Genomic DNA, 19,302 nt, shown 5'->3' with positions numbered 1-19,302 from the left:
TGAGGAGAACCACGTGCTTTGGCCAAAGTGGGGGGACCCCCCCTCTGCAGCCATGAGAAGAATCACCACTCGGCTTTAGCAGAGAACCACCATGCAGCTTTAGCTGGAGATCCCGGCAACACAGCTGGTGGTGCTGGGAACCAAGGAAGGCCTACCAGCCGAGCACGGATTACTGGGAAGAACTGGGAGCTGCCTGAGCCATGGACTTCTTCTATTTCTTTCCCTGAGATACAGTACCCCAGACTGGGCAAAGGGGGAAGGAAGGACTGTGTGTGTCTGTGGGTGTTTTAACGGACTTTGGGATTTTGATGAAGACATTAAGTCATTACTCTTAGTCTGTATAACTTGAATAAATAACTCCTTTCCTTTTCACCAATCTCTAACATGGAGAGCTATAATTCTCTGGAGAAGGGAAAGGCAAACCTAGTACAGGGGAACCCCAGGAGAAACGGGGGTGAATTCGGTAGCATTGTGGGACTCTCTTCCCTGGTGGCCAATTGGGGAGGATCATGGGAGACCACATGCACAGTAGCTTTAAAGTAATACAACTACTTGTACATGCTCAGTAAAGCCCACCAAAACTAGTCAGAAAGGATCTGCCCTATAAGAATAGAGTCCCTCCAGCCCATGAGGTCAGTCTCTGCTTGGAGTTGGCCTGATCCCATGTTCTCTGCTATAAACTCTGGGTGTTCAGTTCAATTCTTTGTCCCGATCACTAAGAACCTGGATACCCATGCCCACCTGTGACAGTTTCATAATTTTGCTCATGGCAGAAGCTTCAAGACTTTGAACGTACAATATCTAGTCATGAGTTAATTTATTTGCCTTATTGTAGATACTTCGATTAATGAAGATATAGTGTAATTTGAAATATTAAGTTTCCTTAAGGAAATAAAAGCACACTGCTGACAGTGTGCAGGAAGATGTATGTAAGCAAGTGCACATATCAAAGCAGTATGCCTTCACACAACGTGAAATGCCCCAGCTTTCTTCCGTGTGGCACAACCACACCAGGACCAGGGGGCTACGAGAAGATTGCAATAAAAAGTCTTGGTGGCAGTGGCACTCATTACAAACACATGCATTGAACAAAATTAACTAGTTTTTAACTTACGTCGACAGTCATAATTAATGCATATATTTGCAAATACTTTTAATGTATATTCTTCTTATGTACGAAAAGCAGTAACAGAGACACTAAGTTTGCTAGAAATGGGGAGTAAGGCTAGGTATTTCCCTGACTAAAAAAAGAATGACTGGTAAAAAAAGAAACGTGAATTTGCTGTTACTGACTTTAAATAGCCTAAAGGTCTAACTTTGTCTATCATTAGATTTTAAAATAAGCTCCCTTTTGTGAAGCCTCTTTTACTTAAAAATTAAGTCAGATTTTTACAAAGGCTGTAAGAGTATCTGTGACAGATTTATTCAAATGCTCCATTCCATTAAAATGTGCCCTTTTGTCTTGCTACAGCAAGTGCCGAATAACAAAGAGTGGCCATGATTGCTGACTATTACTTGCAGTAAGTCATATCTACTGAAATTAAACATGGAGATAATATACATTCCCTCCTTCCCTTCTTCCTTTCCTTCTTCCTTCCTCAGGGAGGCCAGGGAGGCCTTTACAAGACACAAGTCCAGTCTGCAGATTTTCAGACAGGTAGAGGAGATGAAACATATACTCAAGTAACTATTAAGTGGTATCAGAAAAGAGAAATAAATACACTATAATTAAGAGAAGGAATGTGAACAAATCTAACCTTAACCCAGTATATTTATGAAATATAAATATATACAAATATTAAAAATGCATCTTTCAGGAGTATCTAAGTGACATTCAAAAACTTACTTGCAACTGAAAACAACAGTAGAATTTATAAATTCAGTAGTTGTTGAAAGATAGCCACACCAAATGCAACCTTTCAGTAATAGTCTTGATTTAATTTAGAATTCTGCTTTCCTTTCTGTCCAACACAATTATTTTCAAGGACAGATTGGGAAAACAGTCTTGACCTGGGTTAATTACACCACTTTTCTTTTAAGATTAAAAAGATGTATTATGCTCTGGCTGGTGTGGCTCAGTGGATTGAGTGTTGGCCTGAGAACCAAAGGATCGCTGGTTGGATTCCCAGTCAGGGCACATGCATGGGTTGCGGGCCAGGTGCCCAGCAGGGGTACATGAGAGGCAACCACACATTGATGTTTCTTTCCCTCTTTCTCCCTCCCTTCCCCTCTGTCCAAAAATAAATACCTTTTTTCTTAAAAAAAGATGTATTATTTTCAAATATAAACTTTTTTCTGCTTATAAAAGTAAACATGTTCATTACACAAATCCCAGACAAAAAAAGGAGGCAAAAAATTAAATTCATTCCTAGTGCCTGCATTCAGGGACAAAACTGTTAATTTATGTTAATTAGAAAATACATAAAATTTAATGAAAGTACAATCTTATAATGAATGTCTTACACTTAATTCAAAGAAAAGAAATCTGCTTGTTAGTTACTCGTGAGTGTTCTTGTAAAACCTAGCAGATGCACACTGACATACAGAATCACAAAAAAATCTGAGGGGAATGCCATGAATAAAAAAAGTTATAAACTAAAACTGTTCCACCAGAATGTTGTACAACTGCTAAATTATGAAATTATAGCAGAATAAAATAAAATAAAATTCTGGCCCAGAATACTGTCTCAAATTGCTCAAAACCCAAAAATTAGTATATAAAAAGTACATGGTATCCAAAAGTTATTACTCTGGATAACTGGGCTTTACAAGAAAAGCACTAAACATTACATAAATGGTAACGGAAAAAATAAGGTAAAAAATGAAAAAACAAACAAACAAACAAACATGAGAGCACAGAGAAGGACGCCCAGCGGTCTGATACAGAGCAGTGGTTTCCACTCCTTCCTTCCCAGCACTCTTAGTGTCTCAGTAATTTTTTCATGGTGCTCTAAAGCCAAAAGAAACAGCTAATAATTCTGTTAATTACACAGTTAGATCCAATTTAAAAAATATACATGTCCTAACAGTTTAGTGGCTATTTAAAAAATAATACCCATATACTGAAAGAAGTATGTTTTTATTTCATTCTTTAATAACCACAATTACTTAGTAATGGGATGTGTGCCTGTGATGGGCACTGTTCAGCTTCTTGAATCTTGGTATAAGATCGACACCACCACTTCATTTCCTGTTCTACACTGATTTTGGTGCAGTATTTGCTTTTTATCACAGCAACTACAGAAAGCCTAACTTTCCCAAGATAGGCCATCATCAAAAAGAACATGGCAGGCTCTCATGCTGAAAGTTGGGACTTCCTGAAACCAGAGGTTCACACAGTGTCTGGCAGATTTAGAATACCCGTTTCCTTTGGAAATGTAAAATAACTTGTGTTTCCCTTGTGAGTTTGCTGTGGCACTTCAGGGCAACTGGCTTGGCATGGTTTGGTAATTGTGGCTGTAGGACAACCTTACCCATTGCCCTATTATTACCATGAAACTGGTAGGAACTCCCAAATAAATAGGTGTCTTGGAAAGATTTGATGCCTCTGATGTGTAAGATCTTTTTACCACAGAGCACACAAGTCCAAAATGGGACATGCAGTATTCTTAGTTATCTGTAGACAAAAGGACATCCTCTCATGGAGTCCCACAGAATATACATACTACTGGGTAATAGATGGCTACAGAGCCACTTTCAGACTGTTTATTCCAACCCGTACAAGTGCTTGTTATAACAAATAATCCTACAATCTATCTTTAAAACAAATATTCCAATAATTATACACATAATCCACCAAGTGGCTAAATATCATTTGCAAAGAGAGTAAAAAATATAGTACTGAGTTGGCCAAAAAGTCCATTTACTTTTTTCCCTAAAATAAAAGACACAGTTTTCATTTTCTCCAACAACTTCACTGATCTGCATATTTTGAATTATGTGAGTTATCTCCCATGTGCTTTAACATTGATTGTTCTCAGTTAATGTCTTGATTTGATTGCTGTCAACTCCAACTGGTCTACCTGACCGTGGAGCATCATCCAGCGAGAAATCTCCAGCATGAAACTTCGCAAACCACTTCTGACGCAGTCTATTAGTCACAGCACCTTCTCCATACACCGCACAAATCTTTTTTCAGTTGTGATTTTAGTTGTGTTTTCAACTTGTGTTTCAGTTGTGTTTTTATCTTTCTTGAAATAATAACACATAATATGCTAAAAATGTTGTGGATTTTCTTCCATCTTTAATATTAAAGTGGCTACACAAAAATTCATCAAATTTGGTAAGTTTTTTAAATGCACACTGATATGAAAGCTGTCATAGTACAACTAAGCACTACTAGAGCCATCTTATGGAAAAGAACAAATGGACTTTTGGCCAACCTAATACTTCTCTCTAAGCTGCAGTTTTGCTTTCTGGGGTTTCAGTAGCCTGAGGTCAATTTCAGCCTGAAAATACTAAATGAAAAATTCCAGGTAAAAATAATTTGTAAGTTTTAAATTGCACACCTTTCTGAGTAGCGTGAATAAATCTCACCTGGGACGTGAGTCATCCCTTGGTCCCGCATATCCATGATGCACATGCTACCTGGCCATACTCCCCGACTAGCCTTCTCTGCCATCAGATCAGCTGTCAAGGTATCTCATTTTACTTAATAATGGCCCCAAAACATAAGAGTAGTGATGCTGGCAATTTGAATGTGCTAAAATAGAAGCCATAAAGAGCTTTCTTTAAGTGAAAAGTTACTTATGTATAGGAAAAAACATAGTCTGCCCAAGGTTTGGCACTATCTGGACTTTCAGGCGTTCACAGGGGGTCTTGGAACATATTCCCCATGGACAAGGCAGGACTGCTGTGTACATTTTAAACAATCTTTGTGAAAGTAAAAAAAGAAGCAATCACAGAGCCCTCTTGGTTTATAAAATAATCCGTCATAGAAATTTTACAAAGATTTTGTGGTAGGCAGAATAATGTCCCCCCAATTCCCACTCCAAAGTATATCCATGTCTTAGTCCCTGGAACCTGTGAATACGTTACCTTACAGGGCTACTGATGGGATTAAGGTTACTAAGCAGCTGACTTTAAAACTGGTAGTACACTAGATTATCTAGATGGGCTCAATGCAATTACAAGGATCCTTAGCTGTGGAAAATGGAGACTGAAGATAAGAGTTCAGAGGAAGATCTGACCTTGGAAGGAAGGTGCCAATGATGACGCAATGTGAGAAGGATGTAACAGGCTGTTCAGGTTTTAAAGATGGAGGAAAGGAGCCACAAGCCAAGGAATGTGAGCATCCTTTAGAAGACAGAAAAGGCAAGGAAATGGATCCATCCCCAGTCTTCCCACACTTTCATTTTAGCCCAGTAAGACCCATGCTGGACTTCTAATGTACAGAAACATAAGGTGATAAATTTGTGTCGTTTTAAGCCACTACCTTTGTGGCGACTTGTTACAGCAGCCAGAGAGAACTAATATAGACCCCCAATGATACCAGTAACAGCAGGAAAAACAGCAACTATAGATGCTTCAGGTCAATTGGATGAGCTAAGTAAAATGCCTCTAGTATACTTCCAATAGGTATTTCCAGTAAGCTTTGTTTTGTGCTGATGATGTAATAAGACTAAATATAAAATAAATTTATAGTTGTTGGTTTAAAGAATTTTACTGGAGTATGCTACAAATATCATAGCTTTTTGCCTGTGTTCATTGTCCTTTCTGTCGCACAATGATATAATGGCTATGAAGACGAAAAACATTTTTGTATTATGCTTCAATATGAAATTTAAAAGTGTACAAGATTTTCCATGCTTTATAAGCTTAGATTAAAGATTATACATCTTTTTTTCATATGTAAAATACCAGTGAAAATATTTTGTTATTTATTGAGGGTTTTTTAAATGGGATGATGATTGATGGTTGGACAAGGGGAGACCTTTTTGCATATTTAACAATTACTTATAAAAGCAAGAAAAAGCCTTATTGTCAGAGTATACATACTTCTATGAACTAAAAATACTTATTCAAAATTCTAAAGTCTGTGTTCACCTGTGGTCAAAGGCAGGTGTGTGACATTGTTCAAACACATCAGGGTGAACCACGTAGATGACAGTGTAGCCCCAGAAAACAGGAGGAGAAGAATTAGTTTCAGCATACCCCTGATAAAATCTGCAAACCTAAAAAAGAAACAACGTTCTATTAATTCTAGCTGGATTTTAAAAATACTATTTAAGTCAGTGACACACTTTCATTTAATAATTTCTTAAAATTTCATACATTCTTTTAAAAGCAAGTTTAAAAAATTTTTAAATTGATACATTTTGCATGTGTGGTAAATGTTACTTTATGATAAATATTTTTTTTTCTCTTACAAAACACACAAAAGGTGATCTCTCTTCAGGACCTATGACTTACAGGGTGCATTCTCAGGTTTTAAATGACACCTTTTCTTTATATTTTTCTATAATTGCTAAACATTCCATAATAAGTGCATATTGTTACAATTTTAGATAACTGGCTGACTGGTTGACACAAACTTGCAGAGATGGCTCTCCCAAAACTCAGACTCAGAGAACAAATACAAATGCCTGCACCAGAGTCTTTGGGGCCTACGTGATCTGGTCTCTGCCTCCATTCTCCCTTTGCCTTACTGTGCTCCAGCTGGGTGGCCCTGTTTCTGTTCCTCATACATGCTGGGCTGTTCCCACAGCAATTACTTGTCCTGTCTGCCTGGAATGCTGGTGCTTCCTCCTGCTTGTTCTTCGAGTCATTCCGATCTCAGTTCACAAGGCTCCCTATGCTCGCGGAGAAACCCTCTCTATCCTACTGCTTGATTTTCTTCATAGTATTTATCTCTATTGGAATATTTTTGCATTAGTTTATTTTCTGTCTTCGCTATTGGACTATAAGCTTTGTGAAAGCAAGAGCATAGCTCTGGAATAGTGAATACTATTCTTCAAATCTTGTATTTCATAGCATTTTAAGTTCTTAAAAATCCCTGAGTTTTTTTCTCAATTAATATGAAATTAAAAAGCATCTGGTAGAGATGCTCATCATTTAGTTATGATAAAAAACTTTTCCATTTGTCAATTGTGTTTCCTCTTCTGCTGACTCACGGTTGATGGTAAAGGCACAATCCTCTGGCTGTGCCTGCATACCACTCACTCTGTCCCTCCAGGCGTTCCTATTGCAGAAAAACAGATCCCACCCCAAATGTGACATTTACCATGTTCTCTCATTTTAAAATGATTTTAATTTTTATTGGAATTATGTGGCTGTCCCTGTCAACACTCTCAATACTAGCTTTGACTTTGCACCTATTTGACAAGATGTGGTTAATCACGTTTGTAAGCACTCTTTGGACTAAAATGACTGCCTATGAGAGCTGATGCCATCTTTTGGTGGGAAAAATGGCTGCACCTTTGCCCAGTGACAGGTTTGCTCTCAACTATGAAAGTTCACAGACAGAAAATTATTTTAAAAAAGGTTCCACAGCTTGATAGACATGTCCCTCAAGAAAATCTAAAAAGTTTGTTTTAATTGCATGTTCACCATATACTTTTGTGATCTATATTTTTGGCATGCTGCCTGGACTTACTTGCCAGATAGGCAGATGGCCAGGTGTGAGAGAGTGAGACAGTTTCTGGTGCAATCAGAGCCGAGTGAAGCTGAACAGGGAGACAGTTTCACAGGGCCAGACCACCGAGAATAAACTGACCACTGGGAGACCTAGTCCTTTCAAATGGGCTAGTAATATCGAAGTGTACTGTTAGGGGCAGAGTAGGACATTTAGTAGTGGTCTTTGGCAACATAATTACAAAAAATCACCCAAAGTACTCACGTCTATAAGGAGATTGCATTCTAGAAGTCCCTAAAATGGTGTTATAAATGTAATTTTATGATTTACTTAAGGCCTAGGAGATACCTACAATTGACTTCAAATCCCAGAGTAAAGATAATACTTTTCAGAACTTCCATTTCAACAAATTAAAAACAAATGTCTTCATGCTAATTTTTCCTTCTAGTTCTATTTCTGTATAGTAAAGATTTATAGGAAGAAAATAAAGAGAAAGGGGAATTTGAGATGTCATTTCTGATATATAATGGTTCCCTCCAAACTATTCAGTGCTCAGGATAGAATTTGGTATATGATGACTCACTCTAATTGTCTTGGACATTTAATTACAATAATTGGGCATGATTTTTGTCAAGTGTGATAGGTCAATGCATTTTGGTATCAATATAGTGATTTGCTACAATAGTTATCTTCCTATTCCTCTTCTTTAGCTTTTAGATTTTATTTTTATATTTTACTAACTTATAAAAACCTCAAAATAATTTAGAAATTACAGTGTCAATTTATTCTTTCATTATCCCAGAAACACTATGCAAACTTTAAGATTTAGATATAATACTATCCTGTGTCAATCATGCTTACGTGTTTAGATATTGAGGTGATTTGTACCTTATTTCATCTCTCCAAATATGTAATTAGATTCTTCCTCTCCTGGTAAAGTTAGTTGCCTAATTTTGTTTTTGATTAAATAGGATAAAATTATTTGGGAAGTGAATATGATATTCGCTCTTTGGAAAGACCAAAGAGTGAATATTCTCATTCATCTCATTCATCTCTTTGGAAAGACCAAGAGTAGTTTTATAGGTAGTCACATACAGGAGTGACATTCATTCTTTTCTTTTTTTAGAATAAATGAAACGTTTTCCTTCTTCTGTCTCATTCTAAAAATGTGCTGGATCATAGGCAGTCTGATGAGACTGTAAGTCTTTGTGGATATTTTTCCATAAAAATGGAATAACAATTGAGACACACCTGCCAAAAAACCCAAAAATAAATATCTGCTAAGCAGGGTATGGCCTTTTCATGGAAAATTCTAGACAGGCTCTTACAAATGATTCTTTTCAATTCTATCCTATTCTCCATAACTATCAATTTGCCTTTATTACTGTGAAAACTTTCTTTGGGTTCCACTTGTAAATGTTGTTCTCTAATGAAATGGACAGAGGCCGTGTAAATACACTGGAAATAGGTCTCCAGCCTCCAAAGACATTTCAGCACAAACCACTCTTGAGCAGGTTTCTTGTGGCAGCAAATTCTACCTACAGCATGTCGATTTTCTCATAGCCCGAACAAAGACCTTCGCCTATTTTGCTTTTTCTTGAATTTTGGCACTTATTTAGGTGAGTTGATCGTCCCTTTGGGCATTTTGTTTGTTTCTGGCTACTCTGTGTTTAACATAAAATATTCTTACCTTGCCATGGCTATTCCAACAACACAGCCACCAACTATAGACCAAAATCCAATCCAGCCAGCATCTACCTGTTAAGAGAGGGTAGACACATTTAATACAAGACTATCATGTTGCAATTTAGAAGGCATTAAAAAAATCCTCTATAATCAATATGTTAATAGCTAAATGGCAACAAATCTAGGAAATACCATTTAAGAAAATGAATCAAATGAAAGAATTCATGTGTGACTAATACAAATATCTCAGTAAATATATCCTTAACCTATTGTAATATTGATATCAACAAAATAATCAACATCACAACAAATATTTTTCAAATATGTTCTACATGCCTAGCGTTATAACAGGAACTCAAGAAAACAGGAAAATGACAAATGATGGTCACTGACCTCAAAAAGTTTAAATATAGCCACATACTAGGAAATACGTTTAGCAACAGCTAGTAATGTATTAACAGAACACGTAAAGGATGAAGAGGGTAAATATAGGGTAAATATAAATAAATATTGACTGTGTAAACAATAACAATAATGCCTTGTGCAGTGTAAAATACCTAATAATAATAGCACAACAGTGCTGGATGGTTAAATGGAGTTAAAGGGTTCTAAAGGCTTTTTAGACTATTTCAATAACTTGCAAAAATCAACTATACTCCAATATGCCAGCCAAGAGAAAATATAATTTTTTAAATTACCAGTATAATAGCTTCAAAAAGTACCCAATATTTGGGAATAAATCTAACAAATATATAGATGGCATCTTTGCAGAAGATCACAAAGCATCACTTCAGAGACATTAGGGACTCAGCAAATGAAGGAAATATAATAATCATGGTTTGGAAGACACGGTATTATAAAGAAGCTAATTTTCAAACTGATGTATAAATTTTAAAATTTTTTCATAAAAATCTGAGTAAAAAGGGGTATTATTCTACTAGATACCAAAACTTATAACATTAGAAAACTGAAGACAATTTGGTATTGGCACAAAGACAGACAAATAGACTAGAGGGGGAAATGGGTTAGAACCCACTCATGCACATGAGGGCTCTTCACAATGACAAAGACGACACCAGAGAGCAATGGGGAAAGCGTGGTCTTCACAAAAGCTGCTATCAGGTCAACGGATGTTTATATTGAGGGAAAATTAACTCCTACCGTATAACAAACACAAAACCCAATTCTAGGCTTAAATATGACAGGACTAATGATAAAGCTAGAACAGCACTATCCCATAGAACTTTCTGTGAAGATGGAAATGTAATATATCTGCACTGATCAATATGGTAGCCACAAGTCACAAGTGGCTTGAAAAGTAGGTTGTGCCATTGAAAAGTGAGCTTTTAATTTTTATTTTATTTCAACTTTTTAAAATTTAAAATTAAATAGCCATATGTTGCTAATGGCCACTCCACTGGACAATGTAGTTCTACAAGATAACATAGGAGAAATACATTTATGAACTTGGAACAAAGATTTCTCTCTCTCTCTCTCGCATTATAGTCTCTGTCTGCTAACTCCAACATCTAGACTATCTCCAAGTTGGTTTCTATTGACTACTTTATTTTGTTTTTTAAAATATGGGTCACATTTTCCTGTTTCTTTGTATGTCTTATGTTTAAGTGGTTTTTTAAACAATGTATAGTATATATCATGGACAACACAATATAAAGATTCTGGATAATTTCATTGTTTTTTAAAATAGTTAATTTTTATGTTAGTAGGCAGTTCAGTTACTAAACGATCACCTTGAACTTGCATGGGCTTGATTTTGTGTTTTATTATGGCAGAGAAGTAGAAACCAAGTTGTTTCCCAAGAGCCTCTCACTTGCTGGGAATCAATCTCCAAACTGTCTCCTCTGCAGGTTTTTGTTGGGGCTTGTTTGTAGGCTTTGTTTATGGGGGTGTAAGTAGGGTAGGCCTTCCTCTTTCTAGGGCATGGTCCCATATTCTAAAGTTTGGCCTTTCTGGTATCTCAGCAGAACCCCAAGGTGTTAATGAGGTCTTCCCACTATGGCGGGGCCAGAGCTCCAAGCGCCCAGCATCGCTTGCCCTCTACCGTGTTTGTTCTGCCTTCAAACCTACAGCAGCCTCTCTGTCAAACCTGTGCCACTTTGTCCTTTATGTGTGCAGTGCACTTCTCATTTGCTGAGGACCCCACACAGTCTTCTGGGGGCCCCTTCTTCACAGCTCTCTTCTTTTCAAATCAGTAAGAAAAAGAAGCCCAATAGGGGGCAAAAGATGTGAATGGGTGTGTCACAAAAAAGAAAATTCAAATATCTAACAAACTTAAAAAGATATCACTGTAATGATGTACAACTGCACAGCCATCAGCATGTCTAATTTTAAAAAGGCCAACTTTGTCAAGTGCTGGGAATGAGGAGGAACAATGAGAAATTTCAGGTACTGCTGACGAGACTGTAAGCTGATACACCTGGTAGATGTTTGGCATCACCTATCAAACCAGGTATACACTATAACCAGCAAATCCATTGCTAGCTATATATCCAACAGAAATGTGTACAGAGGGGCATCAAGAAACATGCATGAGAAGGGTTACACAGCACTGTTTGCGACAGTCAGAAACTGTAAACAACTGAAATGCTCGCCAAAAGCAAAATGGACAAATTGTTTTCTATTCATACAGTGGAATATTAGACCAGTGTGCCGATTTCTACTATATGCCCCTCTAAATCTCTACCCCTTTCCATCATGCTATCTGGAGGCAAGAGGAAGGAATGAATGGCATCAAGAATATAGGTGAAACGCTTATTTTTAAAAACATGAGATATTTTCATCCTGAGACTGGAGAGACAGTAAGAAATTAGATATAGGAATAGCCATATATTCTATGATGGGATCTCAATATTTATAAAGTATAAAGCAAGAAAAAAATGGAGCCAATAAAACTAAGTTTTTTCTTTATTTTTCTGTATATTAGCATCATTAATAACATCCAAATAAATGTGAAATTTGTGACTTAACAAAATCCAGGAAGAAAATCAATATTGCTTATCACTATTTCACATGGACCTTGCTTTTGCAATAATGGTATAGAATAATGTTTCACTCAGGCCTTGAAGCTGAAACCAAGAACATGTAAGACACCCACAACATAAAAGAAATAAAATGCTTACTTGGCTGACATTCACTGGTGTTAAAATTAAGTCCAGAACTCCAGACCAGCCAGCAAATACACCAAGTGGTATGGCATATGCTAAAGCAATCATCAAAAATCTCAAATTGCTGTAAGAGATAAGTAGAAGAAAACATTACAGGTTCAAAACCTAGAATTTAAACTCTTACTCATGAAAACAGTCATTTGAAAATTGGAACATAGGAATAAGAAATAAAAAAATTTGTCAGTCTGTTAATAAATTCAAAGTTCTTTAAATTTATTTTACAAGATAGTCTTTTTTGTTTATATTGTTTAAAATTGTGAATGTTTATTAAATAGATGAATTACCAACATTATTTTATAGAATGAGTACATAGGTTCAGTTAAGAAAAGTTCTTAATGAAAGGATAAATTATAGTTGCTTAGGTGGGTCCTAGACTTATCAGGTGATCACTTTGTAAGTTATGTAAATGTCTAATCACTATGTTGTAGACCCAAAATAAAATAATATCATTATGTCAACTATAATTGAAAAATAGAACATTCAAATCTTAAAAAATTACTGTTTCTCCTCAAACAAGGTAGAGAAAAAACTGATTAAAAACAAATACATAATTTGTTAGTTTTACCATTTTCAGAGTGCAGTTTTAACTTTTGTTTTATTATTATCATTTGTCTTACTATTATTTTTGTTTTATAGTTATTTAATAGGCAATACAATTCAAAAGGCTCAAAAACAAACAGGTAAAAAATAGGGGGAAACCATCTCCCTGTAATCCTTACTTCCCTCTTCCCATAATTACTGATGTTATCACTTTCTTGGATAACTTCCTAGAAATATTTCAAAGTATATGAGCCAATACAAGTATGTATGTATATTCCCCCCAATCTTTTACATAAATGACAGCATATTACAACCATTTGCTGAACTTTACTTTTCAACTTAAGTCTTAAAGCTCCTCTATAGTCAATAGATACAGAGCTTCCTCATTCTTCCTCATAGTTGTACAGTATTCTGTTATATCAGTATATCATAATTTATTTAACCAGCCCCCTGCTGAGGTATAGATATATAATTTTATATATATTTATATAATATATAGTTTACACACACACACACACACATCATACAATTTTATTCCTTTGCTCTTACAGGCAAAGGAATACATGTGAATATGGGTGAAATGCATGTGCACTAGTACAAGGGGAAAATGGATTTCTAGAAGTGCATCTGCCATGTCACAGAGTATGTGTATCTGTAACTTTAATATGGAACACAAATTGCCCCCTACAGAAATTGCACCTCTATGTACCTATCAAAATGGCTAAAATAAAAACACAGTGATAACACCAATGTCTGGTGAGGATGCACAGAAACTGTAAGACTTGTATACTGCTCATGGTAATGAAAAATGGTACAGCCCCTCTGGAAAATGGCATTTTTAAAAAATGAAATACGTAATTACCATACAACTCAGCAATTTATTCCTGGGCATTTATCCCAGAGAAATAAAAACTTAAGTTCACACAAAAACCTGTATACAAATATTTATAGCAGCTTTATTTGTAATAGCCAAGAAAAGTAGAAACAACTCAGATGTCCCTCAACAGTTAAATAAACTGTATACATGAATACTATGGAGTACTATTCAGCAATAAAAAGAAATAAAAATTGATACACAAAACCTGGATGATTTCACACTGAGTGAAAAAGCCAACCCCAAAATTTTTGTACTATATGATTCCAGTTATGTAACATTGTTGAAGTGACATTATAGTAATGAGCCCCGATTAGCTTTGCCAGGGGTTAAGGAATAGAGTGGGAGGGAAGGGGGTGTGGCTATAAAAGGACAGCTGGAGTGATCCTCGTGATGGTAACAATGTTCTGTGTCTTGAACGTATCAATGCAGATATCCTGGCTGTAAGGCTGTACTGTGGCTGTGCAAGGTGTTATCACTGGGGAAACTGGAGGAAGGGTCTATGTTTTCTCTCTGTTTGTGAACCTATAATTCTCTCCCAATAAAAAGTTTAATTTTCTCTCTTTTTTTATTGTTGTTCAAGGATAGTTGTCTTCATTTTTCTCCCCATCACTGCCCTCCCCAGACCCCAGTCATCCCCACCTCCCACCCTCCATCTGAACCCCCTTTGGCTTTGTCCATGTGTCCTTTATACATGTTCTTTGATAATTCTTCCCCCCCAAAAGTTTAACTTTTAAAATATAATTAAAAGTAGATATTATTCACGATAGCTATTAACAATTTTTCAAACTATAAAGTAAGAATAAATCGCAAAGGCCCAAGACCTGGGTTGGGAGCAGTGGAAGAAGCAAGTTTTAATCAGGACAGAAGGTGATCTCAACAGGTGAAGAGGCGGTCCGTGCTGCCAACTTACCCCTAATTAGTCTACACGTTCAACACAGTCACAGTTATACTTTCAGTTGAATCTTTTAGAAACCCAAGAACTATGTTTTAAAGTTTCTGTGGAAGAATAAAAGTCCTTGGAAAGCAAACATGTCCTTAAAAAAATATGAACACAGAGGCCACTGTCCTATCAGATATTAGGACAAACCACCGTACATAGCCGAAGTAACAAAAAAAATGTATGGGACTGGCTCAAGAAAAAAGAGAACGATGGAGGAAAATAGACACAGAAACTCAATATATGCTGAAGGTGGTGCTACAAATGAAAGGGCTAGGAAGCCTGTAGCAAATGGTCATTTTATGGAGAAAACCCCCTAAGAAACCTTGCATTACTAGTTAACACCACATATGAAGGTGGATTCTGGGTAGGTTGAAAACCTAAAAGAGAAAGATAAAACCAGAGAGTTGATAACTAAGGAATTTATGGACAAAAATTAGTAGGCAGAATGAGAATAAATATTTGAACATTAAAACTTTTAAGTCAACAAGGAATTTATACCTAGAATATGTAAATCATTAAGAATATGATAGCAACTATTATTTTTTTTTAATATTTTATTTATTTATTTTTAGGGAGGGAAGGGAGGGAGTGGAAGAGAGAAAGAGAGAGAGAGAGAGAGAGATCAGTGTGCGGTTGCTGGGGGTTATGGCCTGCAACCCAGGAATGTACCCTGGCTGGGAATCGAACCTGGGACACTTTGGTTCCCAGCCCGCGCTCAATCCACTGAGCTATGCCAGCCAGGGCAGATAGCAACTATTATTAATAAATGGGCAGAGACTAACAGGAATTTATAATAGATAAAACAATTACATGACGAGAGTCTCAAACTTATTAATAACCAGGAAATGCAAATTAAAGACATATTAGTTTATACCTAGTCGACTAGCAAAAGTTAGAAAGATAGAGAATAGCACATTTGCTGGACATATGGGGTAAAGGCACTGCTGATAAGCGCAGGCATTTTTTAGATCTAGCAATATCTGGCAAATTAGGCTTAATAAATCTATGACCCAGCAATCCTGTTGTGGGGTCCATTTTCCAAAGAAACTCTCAGATCTACTGTGATGCCTATGAGGATGTCACTGCAGTAGTATTGTGGTGACAATGAATTGGAGGCAGTTTGAGTCCACAGGGGGAGTGGGCTGATAAAATATGATGATTTCATACCATGGAGTACAAAGAACTAGTTGTATTCAATCTTGAAAATAGGGTGCTAATATCACAATAATGAATTATCCAGATACCACATGCCTCCTGATAGAAGAAAGAAGCATCACTTATGACACAGTCTTATAAAACCAAAACCAAAGCAAAAACAAAAACCTGAATCAGAACATAGCTCTAGCTAACAACTTATAGGTAATATAAAGGGCAGAGACACATGGCAACCTATACTAGAAAGAGGCAATCAACAAAATCTAAACCTTGGGGACAAAAAAGTTGGCTCCCCAACAAATAAATGACCAAGGAAAAAGCGAGGTGGAAAAGAAACCTATAGATGATGATAACCAATAAATTCATACAACTGCATTGTGTGAATCTAATTTGGGCCTAGTTCAAACAATCTTAAAAAAAATTATGACATTTATGAGACAACTGAAAATTTAAACACTTATACGATATTAGCAAACTACTGTTCAGAAGTTTTTAGGTGTCACAATGGTGCTACATTTATGTTAAAGAGTCCCTATCTTTTTAACATACATTATACATATTGAAATATTTATGGATGAAATGATTTGTCATCTGGATTTGCTTCATGATACAGGAAAGGGGAAGTAGGCAGAGTACAGCTGAAACAATACTAGCTATAAACTGGAAATTATTGATATTGGGTTATGGGGATATGGAGATTATACTATTCTACCTTTGTATATTTCTACCATTTCCAAAATGAAAGTTATAAAACCTACATAGTATTTAGCAGGGAATTCTCTCCCACAAAGACAATGAGATACATAATGTGCCATCCTTTAGAGAAATTAAACAGATGCATACAAAAAGTACATATATTGCAAAAGCACAGACAGACACACATTAGATGCATTTGAAAGAAGGCCTGGGGAGAAGGAAAGGGGAGTAAGAGTGGGAAATATAAATAAAAGAATGAACACACAAATAAATAAATGAAGAAATGTGTTCATGCATCCTGAAGTAAGAAACATGTTCAACTCAATTCTTCCCTTTGAAGCTTGAAGGCAAAAACATTATCTACCATCATCAAACATTAAACCCATATATAGGCTTCAGGTCAAGATGAAGGCGTAGGTAAATATGGCTTGCCTCCTAGCACAACTACATCAAAATTGCAATTAAACTATAGAACAACCATCACTCAGAAGCAACAGAAACCAAGCTGAATGGAAGTCCAACAACTACAGAATTAAATAAACCACATCCAAACAGACTAGTAAGAAGGGCACAAATGTGGAACAGACTGGTCCCATATCCACGTTTGGTGGATAAAAATTTGGGAGGGATATCTTGGGAGTGAGCGGTCCCAGGCCCACACCAGGACCCCCCAGCCCAGGGTTCCAGTGCCAGAAAGATAGTTCCCATAAATTCTGGCTTCAAAAACCAAGTAGGGATTGAGTCGGTAGAAGAAACTGCAGGGTACCCAAGTAGTTCTTCTTAAAGAACCCACTTATAGACTTACTCAGACTGACTCCCTCTGAGCTCCAGCCCTGAGGTAGCAGCTTTAAAGGCACCAGTGGCATATGGGGAGGAACTAACATGGCTGGCATCAGAGTGACAGCTGGAAAACACATTTCTCCCAGACATAACAATAGGCAGGGCATTGCTCCTTTTCTGAATCCTTCCCCCAACAAAGCCACAGAGCCAGCAGGCTGGTACCATACCTGAGACTCCATCAACTTGGCTACCACCAATTGCCAGCCCTGGAGATCTCCTGAGACTCTGTACCACCCAAGCTACTTTTCCATGTGAATGGTTGATCTTGGCTCATGCTACACAACTTCCTAAATCTTATCAAACAAGTAAAAGCTGGCCTCAGTGAGCCCCCAGCCCCTGTACCTCTTGCTAAGTTGCTCCAGGCATGGCACTAGCAGGAACCAACCTAGATTCACAGTTTTGCTTTACTTGGGAATCTCCAAACCCAGCACAAGTAGCAGCTTTCTCAGATTGCTTTATAGCTCAGGCAGGGTGGCCCTGGGCAAAACACAGGTGGAGGCTGACCTTAGCCTGCAATACCTGGGAAACCCTAGAGCATACCCAGTAGACAGCTACTGACCACATCAGAACAACATCACCCTGCCCCTGAACAGCTGATCCTCCACAGAGGGTGGAGGTTGGCTGTCATTGGCCACAGTCATTCCTTGCAGCTGACTGGCCTAGTAAATCCCTCCCACTTACCTGCTAACAGCAATCAAGACTCAACTACAAGAGGAGGGTATACTCAGTCCACACAAAGGGTGCACTCGAGTACCCAGCTTGAATGACAGGAGAGGCTGTGCCATAGAACACCTACTACATGAGGACACACTACCAAGACAGGGAGCAGCTCTACCTAAAATACAGAAACAAACACAGGGAGGCTGCCAAAATAAGCAGACAAACATGGCCCAAATGAAAAAACAACTCAAAACTCCAGAAAAAGAACTAAACAAAATGGAGATAAGCAATCTATTACATGCAGAGTTCCAAACACTGGTTTTAGGGATGTTCATGGAACTTAGTGAGGAGCTCAGCAGCATAAAAAAGATCCAGTCAGAAACAAAGGATACACTAATTGAAATAATGAACAATTTACAGGGAAATAACAGTAGAAAGATGAAGCCAAGAATCAAATCAATGATTTGGAACATAAGGAAGTAAAAAACAACCAATCAGAACAACAAGAAGAAAACAGAATCTGCCTTGGCTGCTGTGGCTCAGTGGATTGAGTGCCAGCCTGCAAACCAAAGGTTTGCTGGTTCGATCCCCAGTTGGGGCACGTGCCTAGGTTGTGGGCCAGGTCCCCGGTGGGGTGCATGTGAGAGGCAGCCACACATTGATGTTTCTCTCTTTCTCCCTTCCACTCTGTCTAAAAATAAATAAGTAAAATATTCAAAAAAATAGAATTTTAAAAAAAGGGATAGTGTAAGCAGTCTCTGGGACTACTTCAAGCAGTCCAACATTTGCATAATAGGGTGCCAGAAAGAGAAGAGGAAGACCAAGAAACTGGAAATCTATTTGAAATAATAATGAAAGAAAATGTCCCTGATTTGGTGAAAGATATAGACATAGAAGTCCAAGAAGTACAGAGAGCCCCAAACAAGATAGATCCAAATAGGCCCATCCAAGACACATCATAATTAAAATGCTAAAGGTTAAAGATAAAGAGAGAATCTTAAAAACAGCAAGAAAAAAGCAGTTAGTTACCTACAGGGGAATTCCTGTAAGACCGTCAGCTGATTTCTCAAAAAGAACTTTGCAGACTAAAAGGGACTGGCAAAAAATATTCAAAGTCATGAAAAGAAGGAACCTACAGCCAAGATTGCTC

Source organism: Phyllostomus hastatus, unplaced genomic scaffold (genome assembly GCF_019186645.2).
Source record: "Phyllostomus hastatus isolate PE091 unplaced genomic scaffold, TTU_PhHast_1.1 phas_contig_86, whole genome shotgun sequence".
NCBI lineage: Eukaryota > Metazoa > Chordata > Mammalia > Chiroptera > Phyllostomidae > Phyllostomus > Phyllostomus hastatus.
This window is presented reverse-complemented; position numbering follows the sequence as displayed.